At 39.0% G+C, this 8,638-nt stretch overlaps 1 protein-coding gene across 1 annotated transcript in view; it reads right to left on the bottom strand.

The window, feature by feature from the left end:
- Nucleotides 1-8,638, bottom strand: part of ERCC6 (excision repair cross-complementing rodent repair deficiency, complementation group 6) — a 227,095-nt gene that overhangs the window by 68,131 nt on the left and 150,326 nt on the right. The window lies entirely within an intron of this gene.

Genomic DNA, 8,638 nt, shown 5'->3' with positions numbered 1-8,638 from the left:
GAGCCCATATTTTCCAGCTACTGAACCTTCTTCTCTGTTCCCAACTTTTGCATTCCAGTCGCCCATTATTATCAATGCATCTTGACTGCATGTTTGATCAACTTCTGACTGCAAAAGTTGGTAGAAATCTTCTATTTCCTCCTCTTTGGCTCTAGTTGTTGGTGCATATATTTGAATGTTAGTGGTATTCACTGGACTTCCTTGTAAGCATATGGATATTATCCTATAGCTCACCACATTGTATTTCAGGATGGATCTAGAAATGACGTTTTTAATTATGAAACCAATCCCATTTTTTCTCACCTTTTCATCCCCAGCATAGTAAATCATACAATCATCTGATTCAAAATGTCCCATGCCAAGCCATCTCATTTCGCCTATACCTAGTATGTCAATATTTATGCGTTCCATTTCTTTCTTAACAATGTCCAATTTTCCTACATTCATGCTTCTCACATTCCATGTTCCAATCATTAGTGTCTGCTTACAGCTGTTCCTTCTTCTCTGTATTTCTAAGATCTCAGTCTCAATTGCCATGTCTGTTAGTCCTAGCAATAGTCTAAGTGTGCTCTACTGTACATAGGGTTTTAGAAGGCCTGTCTTTTCAGAAGTGGATGGCCAATCCTATTTCCTAGTCTGTCTCAATCTTTAAATATATATAATAGTATCTGACAGACAAGCATTCCACAGAAAAGAACCGATGAAAGACAATTTCCCAGTTATGACAATGACCAATAGATTCAATGTTACAGCCCACCAATGCTTTCTTTCTTACTCCACCACCTATATTGTTATTATTATAATTACTACTATTTTATCACCTTCCTAGCTACAGTTTTCAATAACTGCATAACACCTCATTGATGGCCACCCTCGATTTAACCATTTTGAAATGTTTGAGGGTTTTTGTTTTGTTTTGTTTTTTTAAGTCAACAAACAGACACTGCCCTGGATGTGCCCACTAAGTTGTGCCAGAAAATCTGGAAGACAGCTAGCTGGCCAACTGACTGTTCTCATTCCAAAGAAAGGTGACCCAACAGAGTGTGGAAATTATCGAACAGTATCACTGATATCACATGCAAGTAAGATTCTACTGAAAATTATCCAAAAATGTTTGGAACAATATGTCAACAGAGAACTGCCAGATGTGCAGGCTGGATTTAGAAGAGGTCGTGGTACTAGGGATACTACAGCTAATGTCAGATGGATCTTGGCAGAAAGCAGAGAATACCAGAAGAATGTCTATCTGTGTTTTATCGATTATGCAAAGGCTTTTGACTGTGTGGATCACAACAAGCTATGGCTGACTCTGAGAAGAATGGGAATTCCAGAACATTTGATTGTGCTAATGTGAAACCTATACTTGGACCAAGAGGCAGTCGTCAGATCAGAGCAAGGAGACACTACATGGTTCAAAATCAAGGAAGAGGTCTGTCAGGGATGTATTCTGTCTCCATACCTTTTCAATCTGTATGCAGAACAGATCATCCGAGACGCTGGGCTATACGAAGAGCAATGTAGCATCAGGATTGGTGGAAGAATCATCAACAACCTGAGTTATGCAGATGACACCACCCTGCTTGCTGAAACTGAGGAGGACCTGAGGCGCTTGCTGCAGAAGATCAAGGACTACAGCCTCCTATATGGACTGAAGCTAAATGTCAAGAAAACAAAGATTCTCACTACTGGGCCAATTGGCAGCGTCAGTATGCATGGTAAAGAGACTGAGATAGTTAACAGTTTTACTTTACTTGGCTCCACAGTCAACACTCTTGGTAACAGCAGCCAGGAAATCAGGAGATGAACTGCATTGGGAAAGTCGGCTGTGAGGGACCTCTCAAGAGTACTGAAGAGCAATGACGTCAGGCTAGAGACTAAGGTGCGCCTGATCCGGGCTATAGTCTTCACAATTATGTGCTATGCATCAGAGAGGTGGACAGTGAATAGGGATGATAGAAAGAGAATTGATGCCTTTGAGCTGTGGTGCTGGAGAAGAGTGTTGAATATACCACGGACTGCTAGGAGAACAAACGGGTTTGTCCTGGAGAGGGTGAAGCCAGAATGCTCCTTGGAGTCAAGGATTCTGAAGCTTCATCTGACATACTTTGGGCATGTTTCAAGGAGGGACTGGTCCTTGGAGAAGTACATCATATTTGGGAGAGTGGAGGGACGGTGCAGTAGAGGAAGACCTTCAATGAGATGGATCGATTCTGTGAGTAGAGTGGTGGGAATGAGTGTGTCTCAGACGGTGAGGCTGGCACAGGACAGAACGGCGTTTAGGGCTCTTGTACATAGGGATGTTATGAGTTGCATGCGACTTGACGGCACATAACAACAACAACATGACCATCGAAGAGCAAACACTTCCAGAATTTAACCACTGCGTGATTCTTTACAATGACTAGCACACATAAAGTACCTTAAGGTGCACAGCACCACTCGTATATGTGTATCTTTTCTACGGACTTGTTACCTCTTTGGCTCTTTCACTACAATGACTCTACTGCCACCAGCCAGTCTCAACTGAAAGCTGAGCAGAGTGGATGGAGTGCACAGAATTTCAATGTGTCATCTCTGGTGCCACCAAGCTGATAAAAACAGTTGGTTCATATCTGAATTTCCACTTGCATGGTGGGTGCAGTGAGAAATCCTGCCAGCTGATGAGGTCTGAGGTAACAGCAAACCTGAAACATGGAAATACTTGATACTGGAATACTCCAATCTAGAATATTTCATGCTGCATTCCAGAGCCATGCGTGGAGCATGATAAAAGAGAAGTGAAAACAACTACAACCATTTTGAGGTTTGAAATGTAACAGTTGCTAAATTATCACTCACTACTGTAAGATGCGTGCTTATTTCTCTAAGGCTCCAACTTTTAGAGACCTGGGCAATTTCCAAACCACTCATGGAGCCCACAGCTGCTAACCACTTGCATGCATAGACTCACTTATTAACCTCTACAGAACGTAACATCAACTTGAATTCTGAACACCACTTAAGGTGCAACTAGAAAGCTACATTATTGTCAAACACCTAATACTAGAAAAATGTTCAGCTTCTTTTGCTTGTTTAAGTGTGCAAGTTTACTTAGAAAATTACTGTTATAATTAGCTACAGAAACACAGACTTTATACCATGCTCAGATATATGCGTGATGACTTAAGCAAATTAAGATAGTTTACAAAAACAAGAAATTTAAAACAAGAAAAAATTCAACCAGAAAGTTTTTTAAATGTCCTTGCTGAAAATATAACCTATGTTTATCAGCCAATGGGTAAAAACACACCTCAGACTATTTGTTTTTATGCTACTCAAACTCGGAATTCTAGAAATGCCTAGACTACAGTTTTAATAATGGTGAATTGTTGAATATTATGGACATCTCTATCCAAACACTTAAGACAAATCATCTCGGGCGGTTTTAAATTAAAAGCTTGTAAAATATGTAACCTCTCCTAGTTTTTGCAATTAATAGGGTACATCTGCAATTAGCCTGGCTTACTGAATGCAGTGGTGTTGTCATTAAAAGATGTCTGTGAAAACGCTGCTGTTATTATGGGGGCTCAGGAGACCAATCCCTCCTAGAGGGCAAACAGTGGACTGGTAGAAAACAACAGCCATAAATCACACTGTCAGGCAGGGAGTGCAAGAGCGGAGCATAGGCACATGAAGGCCATTCACAGTAAACACAGCACAGCAGCTTCCCAGGCAGGATTTACTGCACCTGTAATTAATTAAAATTTCCTTCAAGCTAAATCTTTAATAAACAAGGATTTGTGCTGACAATGAAGAAAAAAGAGACACCAGCAACATAATTTTACAGTGTACCTCACAAAATAAACCCCACATCTCTCTCTCTTTTTTTTTTAACCAGATGTATATACCAACTCTTTAAGTTAACAAGAATTACATCATTTTGTGTTATAATTCATGTACTTGGAAAGGCAGTGAGATATTTAGGATGCCTGGAGACCGTGTAGTCCTTTCCTACTTTTATGTTGTTTACTTGATTCCCTTCCAGGGTTTTTAAAAAGCCAAGTCTTTTTGCATTAATTTCAAAAGCAGTCCTTTTAAAAGTGCATATGATGATACTTAATACTTTCATCGTATGTTCATATATTGGTGTAGTTTGTTTTTAACCATGCAATGCACTTCCCAATAAAGAATCTGAATATTCTATTTCACTTTATACTTGAGCCAAATGTATCTGAGCAGAAAAGGTCTAGATGTTGAGTGAAACTATTAGTCATAAACATTTTTAGTAAAACAATTATGAACTTTGTCTCCTGAATCAATTTATATTCAATCAGTCAAAACTGCCTCTTTCAGAGAGCTCTAGTGGTCTAGTGGCAAGAAGCTGCACTGCAATCACTGAGGTGTGCAGTTCAAATCCAACAGATGCTCTGCTGGACAAGGAGGGACAATCTTCTCCTGTACCAGTCAGATGTGATTTGACGGTTCACACATACAAAATAATAAAATTTTTTTTTTAAAAAAAAGAGAGATAAAACTGCCTCTTTAAGCATCTCTTCTCAACTACTAAGATGACAAGGTCAACTATATTCTTCACTTCTACACAACAGTGAAAATTACCTGAGCAAGTATTATATATTCAAATAGCCATCTAGTTTATACCATACTTATTTTTTTAAACCCTGACAGTACCAAATACCTGAAAAACAGTGTCGGTGGTTACTCAGCAGCAAACATTAATTTACTCACACAATACTGTCCTCTGTGTTAGAAAAAGGTATCATTAAAAAAATGAGAAAATCTTACATGCAAATATGTAAGATTTCAGCCATTCTTTAAAGGAGATTCAGAAGTCTGAAATTTCTTTAACTAACTAAAGTCTGACTAAAATATTAGCTGCATAATTTTTACACCGTTGCTACGTATTAATTTGGCAATTCTAAATTATGCTGCCAATCAATGAAAATATTAACGATACTATGGGATCAAATAGAGATGGGAGGCTACAAGGCAATATAGGACAAAAGAATGATAAATGTACTCTAGTTACAAATTCTTTGATCATCTGATACTTGCTCTTGAAATAAATGTTATGTCATACTAGTCACAACATAGGAAAATTTAAAATAATATAAGTGAATGACAAGTAAAACAATTCTAGTATCCCTCTTATATTAAATATTTCCGAAGAGAAATTTCTTCTTTTGTCTATTTGCTCTAGAATGGAATAGCCGATGTCTGAGTTTCAGTTCTAAATTCAGACAGGACAGACAATGAGCACAGAAAACCTATACATGCAAAAAGGAAATCTCAGCTGATAAGAACTGCAAAGGAGTTAGGCATCAGATTACAAGTTTACAGAACAAAATAGCCTTGGGAGATTTTTGAGATACAAATGAAAAATATAAACTACACTACAAATGTAATGCAAATGCACACACAAATGTAAGCAAACACAAACAAATATGTAAGCCATAAAAGGAGAAATCAAATGTCACTTTGGTGATTTAATATAGAAGCCAAAGCTACAGTCTTGGAAGTGTTATTAATGCAGCCTACACTAAAGAATTAAGGTAAATTTGTCATCTGTGATTATGGATGAAACATGGACAATGTGTTACCCTTTGTTTAAGAATAGTTCTTCTCAAAAAGCTAAAAAACTTCATGTTAATGTCCTTAGTAAACTAAAGATACTGAAGAAATTATGAACACACCTACATACACATAGGGAACTCTGATGGCATAGCTAGCTTCTAAGAGTTGCACTGCTAATCCAAGGACCACAAATTCAAATTCATCAGTTGTTGGAAGTTCAAATTCATCAGTTGTTCCTTGGGACAAAGATGGGCAATCTTCTTTCATGGAATTTACAGGCTCAGAAGCCCAACAGGGTCAGTCTGAATCAGTTCTGATTCTATGGCAATGAGTGACTGAGTATATACATACGTAACATGAATGTTAAATGATCCAAGAAGCATTAAAAGAAGACAGAAGGGGTACACAGAGTCACTGTATCAGAAGGAATTGGCTGACATAGAAGAATTTCATTAAATATGAGCAAGAACGTGTGATGATGAAGGAGGAAGTTCAAGTTGCTCTGAAGGAATTGGAAAAAAGAAGGCTCCAGGAGTTAATGGCACACCAATTGACATATTTCAACAAAAAGATACTGCCCTGGATGTGCTCACTATGTTGTGCCAAGAAATTTGGAGGACAGCCAGCTGGCTAACTGGAAAAGATCGATATTTATTCCCATTCCAAAGAAAGGTGACCCAACTGAGTGCGGAAATTATCGAACAGTATCATTAATATCACATGCAAGCAAGATTCTGCTGAAAATTATCCAAAAACGGTTGGAGTCAACAGAGAACTGCCAGATGTGCAGGCTGGATTTAGAAGACTTCATGGTACTAGGACTATTATAGCTAATGTTAGATGGATCTTGGCAGAAAGCAGAGAATACCAGAAGAATGTCTATCTGTGCTTCATCGACTATGCAAAGGCTTTTGACTGTGCGGATCACAACAAGCTATGGCTGACTCTGAGAAGAATGGGAATTCCAGAACATTTGATTGTGCGAATGCAAAACCTATGCTTGGACCAAGAGGCAGTCCTCAGAACAGAGCAAGGAGACACTACATGGTTCAAAGTCAAGAAGGGGGTATGTCAGGGATGTATTTTGTCTCCATATCTTTTCAATCTGTATACACAACAGATCATCTGAGATGCTGGGCTGTATGAGGAAGAATGTGGCATTAGGATTGATGAAAGATTCATGAACAACCTGCAATATGCAGATGACACAACCCTGCTTGCTGAAACTGAGCAGGACCTAAAGTGCTTGCTGCAGAAGGTCAAGGATCTCAACATCAAGAAAACAAAGATTCTCACCACTGGGCCAATTGGCAGCATCAGTATGGATGGTGAAGAGATTGAGATAGTCAACACTTTTTAGTACTTGGCTCCATAGTCAACATTCTTGGTACCAGCAGCCAGGAAATCAAGGGACGAATTGCATTGGGAAAGTCAGCTGTGAGGGACCTCTCTGAAGAGCAGTTAACGTCAGGCTGGAAACTAAGGTGCCCCTGATCCAGGCTACAGTCTTCGTAATTATGTGCTATGCATCGGAGAGTTGGACAGGGACTAGGGATGATAGAAAGAGAATTGATGCCTTTGAGCTGTGGTGCTGGAGAAGAGTGTTGAATATACCATGGACTGCTAGGAGAACAAACAGGTTTTTCCTGGAGAGGGTGAAGCCGGAATGTTCCTTAGAGTCAAGGATTCTGAAGCCTGGCAAGGAGGGAGGGACTGGTCCTTAGAGAAGGACATCATGTTTGGGAGAGTGGAGGGATGGTGCAGGAGAGGAAGACCCTTAATGAGATGGATCAATTCTGTAATTGGGGTGGTAGGAATGAGTGTGCCGGAGACGGCAACATTAGCACAGGATAGAGCAGCTAACAGGCTCTTATACATAGGGTCGCTATGAGTCACAAGCGACTCGAAGGCACATAACAACACAACACATACGTGTGTGTGTGTGTGTGTTTGTGTGTGTGTGTCTATATATGTGCAAAACAATCTCAGAAGGTGGAGTTGTCACAAGAGTCTATTATTTAAGCTATCACCCTCCTAGTATTGTTATGTGCCACTGAGCATGCTCTCATCACAGCAATCCCTGCATAACAGAACAGAAGGCTCCATGGCCCTGTGCCAGCCTTACAATCTCTGTTGTCTTCAAGCCCACTGCTGCAGTTACAGTGTCAGTCGGCCCTTCTTGACAACATGCTCAAAGTATAAACTTAGGAAACAGGTTTATCAACAGCTTCACTGTCAATTCTATTTCCACTTATGAGTCAATTTATTTCAGAGCCCATTTACTAGTTTTTCATGTTTTAATTACAAGAGAATGAGGTAAGACATAATTTAGGTAGACTTGAAATGCATACTTTACTAATTCAAATGAAAACCAAAAAACAAATAGGAACATATGAAAAATTTTACATTTTCAAACAAGCATAAACTGAATCCTGCTAAAAGATTTTGTAAAACAAAAGACTAGGAGATGTCAACAGACAATAGAAACAAAAAAGGAATTAATAATTGTTTTCAGAAAATTACAACAATTTAGTTTATCTAGAAAAATAATCAAAGATTCCATCTCACCTAACTTGAACTACCAAATTACAGCTACATCTAATGTCTTTCTATCAAGAGTCTGCTTAGCCAGTGGTCATGGATACAACAAGAATACAGAGGGAAAGTGCTTCAGTAAAATGATATGTATCCTGTATGTCCATCTCAATGAGGCAAACACCACAGCTCTTTGTAGCGGGCCTTCCTTCCATCAGGCCTGAGTCTGCGAAGAAGTTCAGAAGCCTCGGGAAAGAAAATACTCATAGCAAACACTACTCTTCTGATAATGTAACTTGCACTTCACAGTCAAAGTGTGTAATTACTATTTTCTAAGGAAAACCAAGAAATGCTTAAATGGTACTGTTGTTGCTGTGTGCGATTAGACCATTAACATCCTTCTCTCACAGAGCCACTGGTGGATTTGAACCATATGCCTTCGGAATTGCAGTGCTAATTCTTACCACTAGACCAACTGAACTCCCTAGTAAATGGTTTTTGTTTTTTATATTTCCACCTTACAAGTAGAATA

Source organism: Elephantulus edwardii, unplaced genomic scaffold (assembly GCF_000299155.1).
Source record: "Elephantulus edwardii isolate Elephantulus edwardi_28Jun2011 unplaced genomic scaffold, EleEdw1.0 scaffold00213, whole genome shotgun sequence".
Lineage (NCBI taxonomy): Eukaryota > Metazoa > Chordata > Mammalia > Macroscelidea > Macroscelididae > Elephantulus > Elephantulus edwardii.
This window is presented reverse-complemented; position numbering and strand designations above follow the sequence as displayed.